Source organism: Somniosus microcephalus, chromosome 33, assembly GCF_052327205.1.
Source record: "Somniosus microcephalus isolate GS21.2 chromosome 33, FLI_Smic_1.0, whole genome shotgun sequence".
In the NCBI taxonomy this organism is placed as follows: Eukaryota; Metazoa; Chordata; class Chondrichthyes; order Squaliformes; family Somniosidae; genus Somniosus; species Somniosus microcephalus.
In genome coordinates, this window is record NC_141019.1 from 9903147 (window position 1) to 9912358 (window position 9212).

A 9212-nucleotide genomic window follows, 5' to 3' on the forward strand; every position below is an offset into this window, starting at 1 on the left:
GTTTGAAAACTTGCAGGAGAGACTGTCCAGAGCCAGGCTTGGTTCCCCAGTCTGTGGTTTCCCAGCTAGTCGGGCTGGTGGCAGGTAGTGCTCTGATCCGTCCTGGGCTGCGGCGGGCTGAAGCTCGATCGGGTGGCTTTTCAATGGGGCCGGGCAGCGAGTCGGGAGGCAAAGAGAGAGAGAGAGGGTGGAGCACACAGGGCGCGGCTGGTGCTTCGAAGCCGGGCAGTGTTCGGACCTAAGAAGAGGGAGGGAAGTGTCCCAGAGGGTCCGCTCCATGACGGGAAAATAATAAAAGAAAAAGAATCAATATTTAACGCGCAAGAAACCGTGGAAAGCAGCGCTAACAACAGCGGGGAAGAAGGCAAAGCGCGGGAGGCGCCATTTTGTTAAATCGGGGAAGAAGGCAAAGCGCGGGAGGCGCCATTTTAGATTTGCAAGATGCCGAAGACTGGCTGTATCCTGCTTTTGATAATACATTCGAGGACTGGACCACGTATGTGGAAAGGGTCGAGGTATATTTCGAGGCAAACGAAATAGCGGAGGGGAAAAAGGCATCGATATTGCTAAACTTAATGGGCGCTAGAACGTACGGCCTATTGCGGGACCTGATTACTCCAGCCAAACCGAAGGCGAAGAGTTTTAACAAAATTGTTGCTGTCCTACAGGAACACTTAAACCCTGCACCGCTGTTGATGGCAGAAAGATTTAAATTCCACAGGAGAACTCAGCACAAAGATGAGAGCAATGCTGAGTATCTTACGGAACTACGCAAGCTATCAAAGCACTGCCAGTTCGGAGCAGGACTGGCAGATACCCTACGGGACAAATTTGTCTGTGGACTCCTGAGTGAAGGAACACAGAAGAAGTTACTCTCAGAAAAAGAGCTGATGCTAGATAAGGCTTTCAGCGTGGCAGTATCGTATGAAGCAGCAGCCAGGGGAGCTGCAGAAATTCAACAAAAACCACAGGAATACGGCACCCACGAAATGACACGGGGATTTGCAAAATGTTATCGCTGCGGCAGAACTAACCATGACCAGAAGGACTGCTGGTCCAAAGACAAAATATGCAGACAATGCGGGAAGATTGGACACATTGCACGAGTTTGCAGGTCTGGGAAGAAGACCAGCGACAACAAAAAGGCTACTAAGGAACCGTACAAGAAAGTACAAAAGATGACGGACAGTAGTTCCGAAGACCAGATGAGCGATAGTGAATCCGAGAACAGGAGACTAAGCTGTCTCAAACTTCACAATGTAATCGCAAAAGAGGATCACCGAACCATTTGGGTCACCCTCATGATAGCAGGGTCCCAAGTTAAAATGGAATTGGATACAGGATCAGCGCTAACCGTCATGAATCGACGAGACTACGAGCGGCTATTTTCACACATACCCTTGAGAGAGACATCCATCATCTTGACGACGTATACGGGGCAAAAAGTATACCCCAGAGGAAAAATAAGGGTGCCTGTCGAATACAATGGCAAGAAAATACGGAAATTGTATCTCTACATACTGCCAAATGGTGGACCACCGTTATTGGGACGGGAATGGATCAGGAAGATAAACTTGGATTGGCATTCCATTTATGCAATGACGGTGGACGGTAAAAAAGATGACGACGTCACTCCTGGACAATTGTCAACAATCTTAGCTAACGCCAAAGAGGTATTTCAACAAGAACTGGGCACGCTTAAAGGCGTAACCGCCTCGATAAAAATAGAAGAGAATGCAGTTCCCAAGTTTTTCAAAGCAAGACCGGTACCATATGCAATTCGCCCAGCCGTCGAGGCAGAGCTGGAGAATCTGGAGAAGGCGGGCGTGTTGTCTAAGGTCGACTGGAGCGAGTGGGCGACACCCATCGTTCCTGTCATGAAGAAAACGTTAAGCAATAAGTCCGGAGAGCCAAGGAAGATTCGCATCTGTGGGGATTTCAAGGTGACGGTGAACCCTGTCCTTCACACAGTACAATATCCTCTTCCAAGGATAGAAGACGTCTTCGCCTCACTGTCTGGAGGGAAGCGTTTTACAAAAATTGACCTAGCACAAGCATATTTGCAGATGGAGGTTGAAGAGTCCTCTAGGAAGTATCTCACGATAAACACTCACAAAGGTCTTTACCAGTATCATCGATTGGTATTCAGAGTAGCATCGGCTCCGGCGATATGGCAAAGAGCGATGGAACAAGTCCTGCAAGGGATTCCGGGGACTCAGTGTTACTTGGACGACATCCTTGTAACAGGTGAAGATGACAGTGAACACCTTAACAACCTAGAACAGGTGCTCACTAGACTACGGGAACATGGGCTGCGAGCCAACCGCCCCAAGTGCGAATTTTTTAAGAAACAGATATCGTATTGTGGCCACGTGATTGATGAAGAGGGGTTACATAAGTCCCCTGACAAAATTGAAGCGGTTGTTAAGGCCCCAGCGCCTGAAAATGTGTCGCAGCTGAGGTCATTCCTCGGATTGGTGAATTACTATCATAAGTTTTTGCCGAATTTGTCGACAATTTTGCACCCACTGAACGCCCTGCTACGAACGGGGGTAGCATGGAAATGGAGCGATGATTGTAAGCGTGCTTTTCAGAAGAGTAAGGACTTAATCACTTCAAGGGAAGTATTGGCTCACTACAACCCAGCACTGCCGATCAGACTGGCGTGTGATGCGTCTCCCTACGGCATTGGGGCGGTACTGTCACATAAGTTCCTTGATGGGTTAGAGAGGCTGAGCGTAACTATGCTCAGATTGACAGAGGGGCCCTCAGCCTAGTGTGGGGGGTGAAGAAGTTCAATCACTACCTGCACGGTCAAAAATTTGCTCTACTAACCGATCATCAACCTCTTGTCTCCATTTTCAACCCTCGGAAGGGCGTACCGATAATGACGGCACAACGGCTGCAGAGATGGTCCCTTTTCCTAGGGGCACACCAATATGACATCGAGTACAAAGGAACTAAACAGCATGGAAATGCTGATGGATTGTCACGCCTACCGTTGCCGATGGTGGAAGAAGAAGACCTTGCAGTGGATCCAATGGAGTTATTCCACTCGACCATAGTCGAATGTCTCCCTGTGACGAATGCAAACATAGAAAACGAAACACGGAATGACCCGACACTATCACGGGTCTATGATTTAACAGTGAAGGGATGGCCAGCACATGGCGAACCACTGCTGCCAGCATTCTCGCCGAGAAGAGAACAGCTGTCAGTGTGCAGAGGGACCAACAAGCAAAGGGAATCCATTTGGAAAAAAAGGGGGGCTTTTGGCAGTTACAAAAGACTAAAGATGGAGGAAGCCCTAGAGGAGTATAAAAAGTGCAGGGGCATACTTAAAAAAGAAATTAGGAGAGCGAGGAGGGGCCATGAAATAACACTGGCGAGCAAAATAAAGGAAAATCCTAAGATGTTTTATAAGTATATTAAGGGCAAGAGGATAACCAGGGAAAGGGTAGGGCCCATTAGGGACCAAAGTGGCAATCTGTGTGTAGAGCCAGATGATGTAGGCGGGGTTTTAAATGAATTTTTTGCATCTGTGTTCACTATGGAGAAAGACGATGTAGACATAGAAATCGGGCAAGGGGACTGTGATATACTTGAACATATTAGCATCGAGAGGGAGGAGGTACTAGCGGTTTTAGCAGGCCAAAAAGTGGATAAATCCCCAGGCCTGGACGAGATGTATCCCAGTCTGCTGTGTGAGGCAAAGGAGGAGATTGCAGGGGCTCTGACACAAATTTTCAGAACCTCTCTGGCCACAGGGGATGTACCAGAGGACTGGAGAACAGCTAACGTAGTACCATTATTCAAGAAGGGTAGCAGGGATAAACCAGGGAATTACAGGCCAGTGAGCCTAACATCTATGGTAGGGAAATTATTGGAAAAGGTTCTGAGGGACAAAATTAGTCACCACTTGGAGAGGCAAGGATTAATCGGGGATAGTCAGCATGGCTTTGTCAAGGGTAAATCATGTCTGACCAATCTGATTGAATTTTTCGAGGGGGTGACTAGGTGTGTGGATGAGGGAAATGCTGTGGATGTGGTATACATGGACTTCAGTAAGGCTTTTGACAAAGTCCCGCATAGGAGACTGGTCAAGAAGGTAAGAGCCCATGGGATCCAGGGTGCCTTGGCACGTTGGATCCTAAACTGGCTGAGTGGCAGGAGGCAGAGGGTGATGGTCGAGGGTTGCTTTTGTGACTGGAAGCCTGTGTCCAGTGGGTTACCTCAGGGATCGGTGCTGGGTCCCTTGCTGTTTGTGATATACATAAATGATTTGGATGAGAATGTAAAAGGTATGATCAGTAAGTTCGCAGACGACACGAAAATTGGTGGGGTGGTAAATTGCGAGGAGGAAAACCTCAGGCTACAGGACGATATAAACGGGTTGGTCAGATGGGCGGAAACGTGGCAAATGGAATTTAACCCTGAAAAGTGCGAGGTGATGCATTTTGGACGGACAAATAAGGCAAGGGAATACACAATGAGTGGTAGGACCCTAGGAAGTGCAGAGGGTCAGAGGGACCTTGGTGTACATGTACATAGATCCCTGAAGGCAGCGGAACAGGTAGATAAGGTGGTTAAAAAGGCATATGGGATACTTGCCTTCATTAGCCGAGGCATCTATCTATATATATAAAGCGGCTCTTCTGTCTGTCTGTCTGTCTGTCTGTCTGTCCGCCTGGTCTCTATACGTTTGGAAGTTACAGAGCGTACCGACACGCGCGTCGCCTCAAAAGAAAGCTTGCGATTCCGGACCGGTCATCGGCGTATTTACGTTTCGGCCGGACAAAAATCCCACCCGCGGTATCCCAAAAACGTTCAGCGTTCCGCTCATTAGCATCTCATTAGCGACCGTGTGACGTCGAGGTCTTCCTACAGTTGAGTGTCGAGTGACTCGACGATTGACCAATCCTACGCTTGGGTGACCTGACCGTGTGTGGGCGGGCCTTATCCTTCTGAACCGAGGTGAGTGGCTGCCATCTTGATTTTTCACGATTTTTTCCCCCACACTTTCTGTGTGTTAGGGAACTAAGGTAAATATTTGAATTATGCGTTAGGGAATTAATTAACAATTTATTTCAGTTTTATATTGTGTTTAGCAACCCCCCCCCCCTCCTCCTCACCCTCGTGCAGGGGGGACTCATTGCTGGTCTCCAGGCCCGCTGCAGGCAGGCCTGAAGCTCCAAAAATTTCTCTATCTCTCTTCCCTCTCTCTCTCTCCTTCTCCTCTTCCCTCTCTCTCCTTCTCCTCTTCCCTCTCTCTCCTTCTCCTCTTCCCTCTCTGTCTCTCTCTACTTCCCCCTCTCAGGTTTGACGGTGTCGGGGCCCGAAGTGAGCCGCTCTAACGGCCGCCAGCCCGCGGGGTTTCCCTGCCGACTCCCCGCGGGCCGCCTCGCCCGCGCATGCGCCGCCCGCCCGCGAGAGCCCGCTCTGGCTTTTTTTTTAAACGGCAACCACGCATGCGCACGGCCGTTGCGCAGCCGCCTTGACGCCGGCACGCATGCGCACGGCCCCCGTGACGCCTGCACACAGCCTCGTGAGATCGCGGGGGGGGGGAGAGCATCGGGAAATCGCGGGGGGGGGCGGGGAGAGAGCCTCGGGAATTCGCGGGGGGGGGGGAGAGCATCGGGAAATCGCGGGGGGGGAGAGCCTCGGGAATTCGCGGGGGGGGGCGGGGAGAGAGCCTCGGGAATTCGCGGGGGGGGGGCGGGGAGAGAGCCTCGGGAATTCGCGGGGGGGGGGAGAGCCTCGGGAAATCGCGGGGGGGGGCGGGGAGAGAGCCTCGGAAATCGCGGGGGGGAGAGCCTCGGGAAATCGCGGGGGGGAGAGCCTCGGAAATCGCGGGGGGGGCGGGGAGAGAGCCTCGGGAATTCGCGGGGGGGGAGAGCCTCGGGAAATCGCGGGGGGGAGAGCCTCGGGAAATCGCGGGGGGGGGGAGAGCCTCGGGAAATCGCGGGGGGGGAGAGCCTCGGGAAATCGCGGGGGGGAGAGCCTCGGGAAATCGCGGGGGGGGGGGAGAGCCTCGGGAATTCGCGGGGGGGGAGAGCCTCGGGAAATCGCGGGGGGGGGGAGAGCCTCGGGAAATCGCGGGGGGGGAGAGCCTCGGGAAATCGCGGGGGGCGGGGGGGGGAAGAGCCTCGGGAAATCGCGGGGGGGCGGGGGGGAGAGAGCCTCGGGAAATCGCGGGGGGGAGAGCCTCGTGAAATCGCGGGGGGCGGGGGGGGAAGAGGGAGAGCGCGACGGGGGGGGGGGGGAAGAGAGAGAGCGCGACGGGGGGGGGGGGGAAGGTGGCCCGATGGACCCCTGCGAAGGAAGAAGGTAAGCTCTCCACCCCTCACTCTTTCCCTCCCTGTCCCACCCCTTCACTCTTTCCTCCCTCACCCTCTCTCTCCCTCCCCGTCTCTCCCTGCTTTACTCTCCCTCCCCCTCTCCTCACGCTCTCCCTCCCTCCCCCTCTCTCTCCCTCCCCGTCTCTCCCTGCTTTACTCTCTCTCCCTCCCTCCCCCCTCTCCCTGCCCTCCCCCCTCTCGCTCCCCTCCCCCCACCCTCTCGCTCCCCCACCCTCTCTCCCCTCCCCCCACCCTCTCCCCTCCCCCCACCCTCCCTCTCTCCTCCCCCCCACCCTCCCTCTCTCTCTCCTCCCACCCTCTCTCTCTCCTCCCCCCACCCTCCCTCTCTCCTCCCCCACCCTCCCTCTCTCCTCCCCTCCCCACCCTCCCTCTCTCCTCCCCTCCCCCACCCTCCCTCTCTCCTCCCCTCCCTCCCTCTCTCCTCCCTCCCCACCCTCCCAATCTCTCTCTCTCTCACACTCCCAATCTCTCTCTCTCTCACACTCCCAATCTCTCTCTCTCACTCCCAATCTCTCTCTCTCTCACACTCCCAATCTCTCACTCCCAATCTCTCTCTCTCTCACTCCCAATCTCTCTCTCACACTCCCAATCTCTCTCTCTCTCACACACTCCCAATCTCTCTCTCTCACACACTCCCAATCTCTCTCTCTCACACTCCCAATCTCTCTCACACTCCCAGTCTCTCTCTCTCACACACTCCCAATCTCTCTCTCTCTCACACACCCAATCTCTCTCTCACACTCCCAATCTCTCTCTCTCTCACTCCCAATCTCTCTCTCTCACACACTCCCAATCTCTCTCTCTCTCACACACTCCAATCTCTCTCTCTCTCACACTCCAATCTCTCTCTCTCACACACTCCCAATCTCTCTCTCACTCCAATCTCTCTCTCTCACACACTCCCAATCTCTCTCTCTCACACACTCCCAATCTCTCTCTCACACTCCCAATCTCTCTCTCTCTCACACTCCCAATCTCTCTCTCTCTCACACACCCAATCTCTCTCTCACACTCCCAGTCTCTCTCTCTCTCTCACATTCCCAATCTCTCTCTCTCTCTCACACTCCCAATCTCTCTCACACACTCCCAATCTCTCTCTCTCACACACTCCCAATCTCTCACTCCCAATCTCTCTCTCTCACACACTCCCAATCTCTCTCTCTCACACACTCCCAATCTCTCTCTCACACTCCAATCTCTCTCTCTCTCACACTCCCAATCTCTCTCTCTCTCACACACCCAATCTCTCTCTCTCACACTCCCAGTCTCTCTCTCTCTCTCACATTCCAATCTCTCTCTCTCTCTCACACTCCCAATCTCTCTCTCTCTCACACTCCAATCTCTCTCTCACTCCCAATCTCTCTCTCTCTCACACTCCCAATCTCTCTCTCACTCCCAATCTCTCTCTCTCTCACTCCCAATCTCTCTCTCACTCCAATCTCTCTCTCTCTCACTCCCAATCTCTCTCACACTCCCAATCTCTCTCTCTCTCACACTCCCAATCTCTCTCTCCTTCCCTCTCTCTCTCTCTCTCCTTCCCTCTCTGTCTCTCTCTCCTTCCCTCTCTTTCTCCTTCCCTCTCTCTCCTTCCCTCTCTCTCTCTCTCCTTCCATCTCTCTCTCTTTCCTTCCATCTCTCTCTCTCTCCTTCCCCTCTCTCTCTCTCTCTCCTTCCCCCCTCTCTCTCTCCTTCCCTCTCTCTCTCTCTCCTTACCTCTCTCTCTCCTTCCCTCTCTCTCATTCCCTCTCTCACTCTCTCCTTCCCTCTCTGTCTTCCCCCCAGTCGCTCCCTCTCTCTCTTCCAACAACAACATGCCCTCGAGAAAGCCTCGGCACCGCCGGGCTCCCCCAGCTAGTATATATATAAATCGGTACATCTGTCTGTCTGTCTGTCTGTCATTCTGTCATTTTGTCTGTCATCGCCTGTGCGTGTGTCGGGCTATGCGCTCGAACGTTACAGGGCGTACCTACGCGCGCGTTACCTCCAAAGAAAGCTTACGCTTCCGAGACGGTTTTAAGCGTATTTACGTTTCGGCCGGGCTAAATCGCGCCCGCGGTATCCCAAAAACCTTCAACGTTCCGCTCATTAGCATCTCATTATCCGCTCATTAGCGACAGAGTGACCTCGAGCTCGACCAATCGTACGCCGGGTTGCTGGCGTGTGCCGCCGGGACAATCGGTGCGTGTGTGGCCGGGCCTTATCGTTCTGAACCGAGGTGAGTCGCCGCCATCTTGATTCCAAACTTTTCCTTTCTTTTTCCCGCTTTCTGCGTCTTTAAAAAAAACGTTGCTTTTAAAACACATATTGTTTTAAAAAAAATGATTTAGAAACGAATTAACTTACCTAATCTCATTAATTTTCCTACCTTTCCCCGTTTTTCCAGGTAGGCCTCGAAGCCTTGGGTTCTCCTTCGCACCCACGCCCGAGCTAGGCACCTCCCGGCCCCACTCGAAGGCTGGAGGGCCGAGCCTCAGCCCAGCGCCGCTAGGGTGCGCGCGCAGCAGGAGCTGAGACCCGGCGTCTCTCTCTGGCTCGGCCGCGGGGCGGGGCTTGCTGAGCGTCGACGGTTACCCTGGCAACCGGCCCCGCCGGCCGTCTCGCACAGCCGCAATCGGCGGTCTTCACCTGGGGGGGGTGGGCTGCAACCCTCGGGGGGGGGCCGTGACCCTCGGGGGGGGGGCCGCGACCCTCGGGGGGGGCCGCGACCCTCGGGGGGGAGCCGCGCGCGCAGCAGGAGCAGCTGAGACGCGGCGTCTCTCTGGCTCGGCCGGGGGGGCGGGGCTTGGTCAGCGTCACGGTTACCCTGGCAACCGGGCCCGCCGGCCGAGCCAGAGAGAGATGCCGCATCTCAGC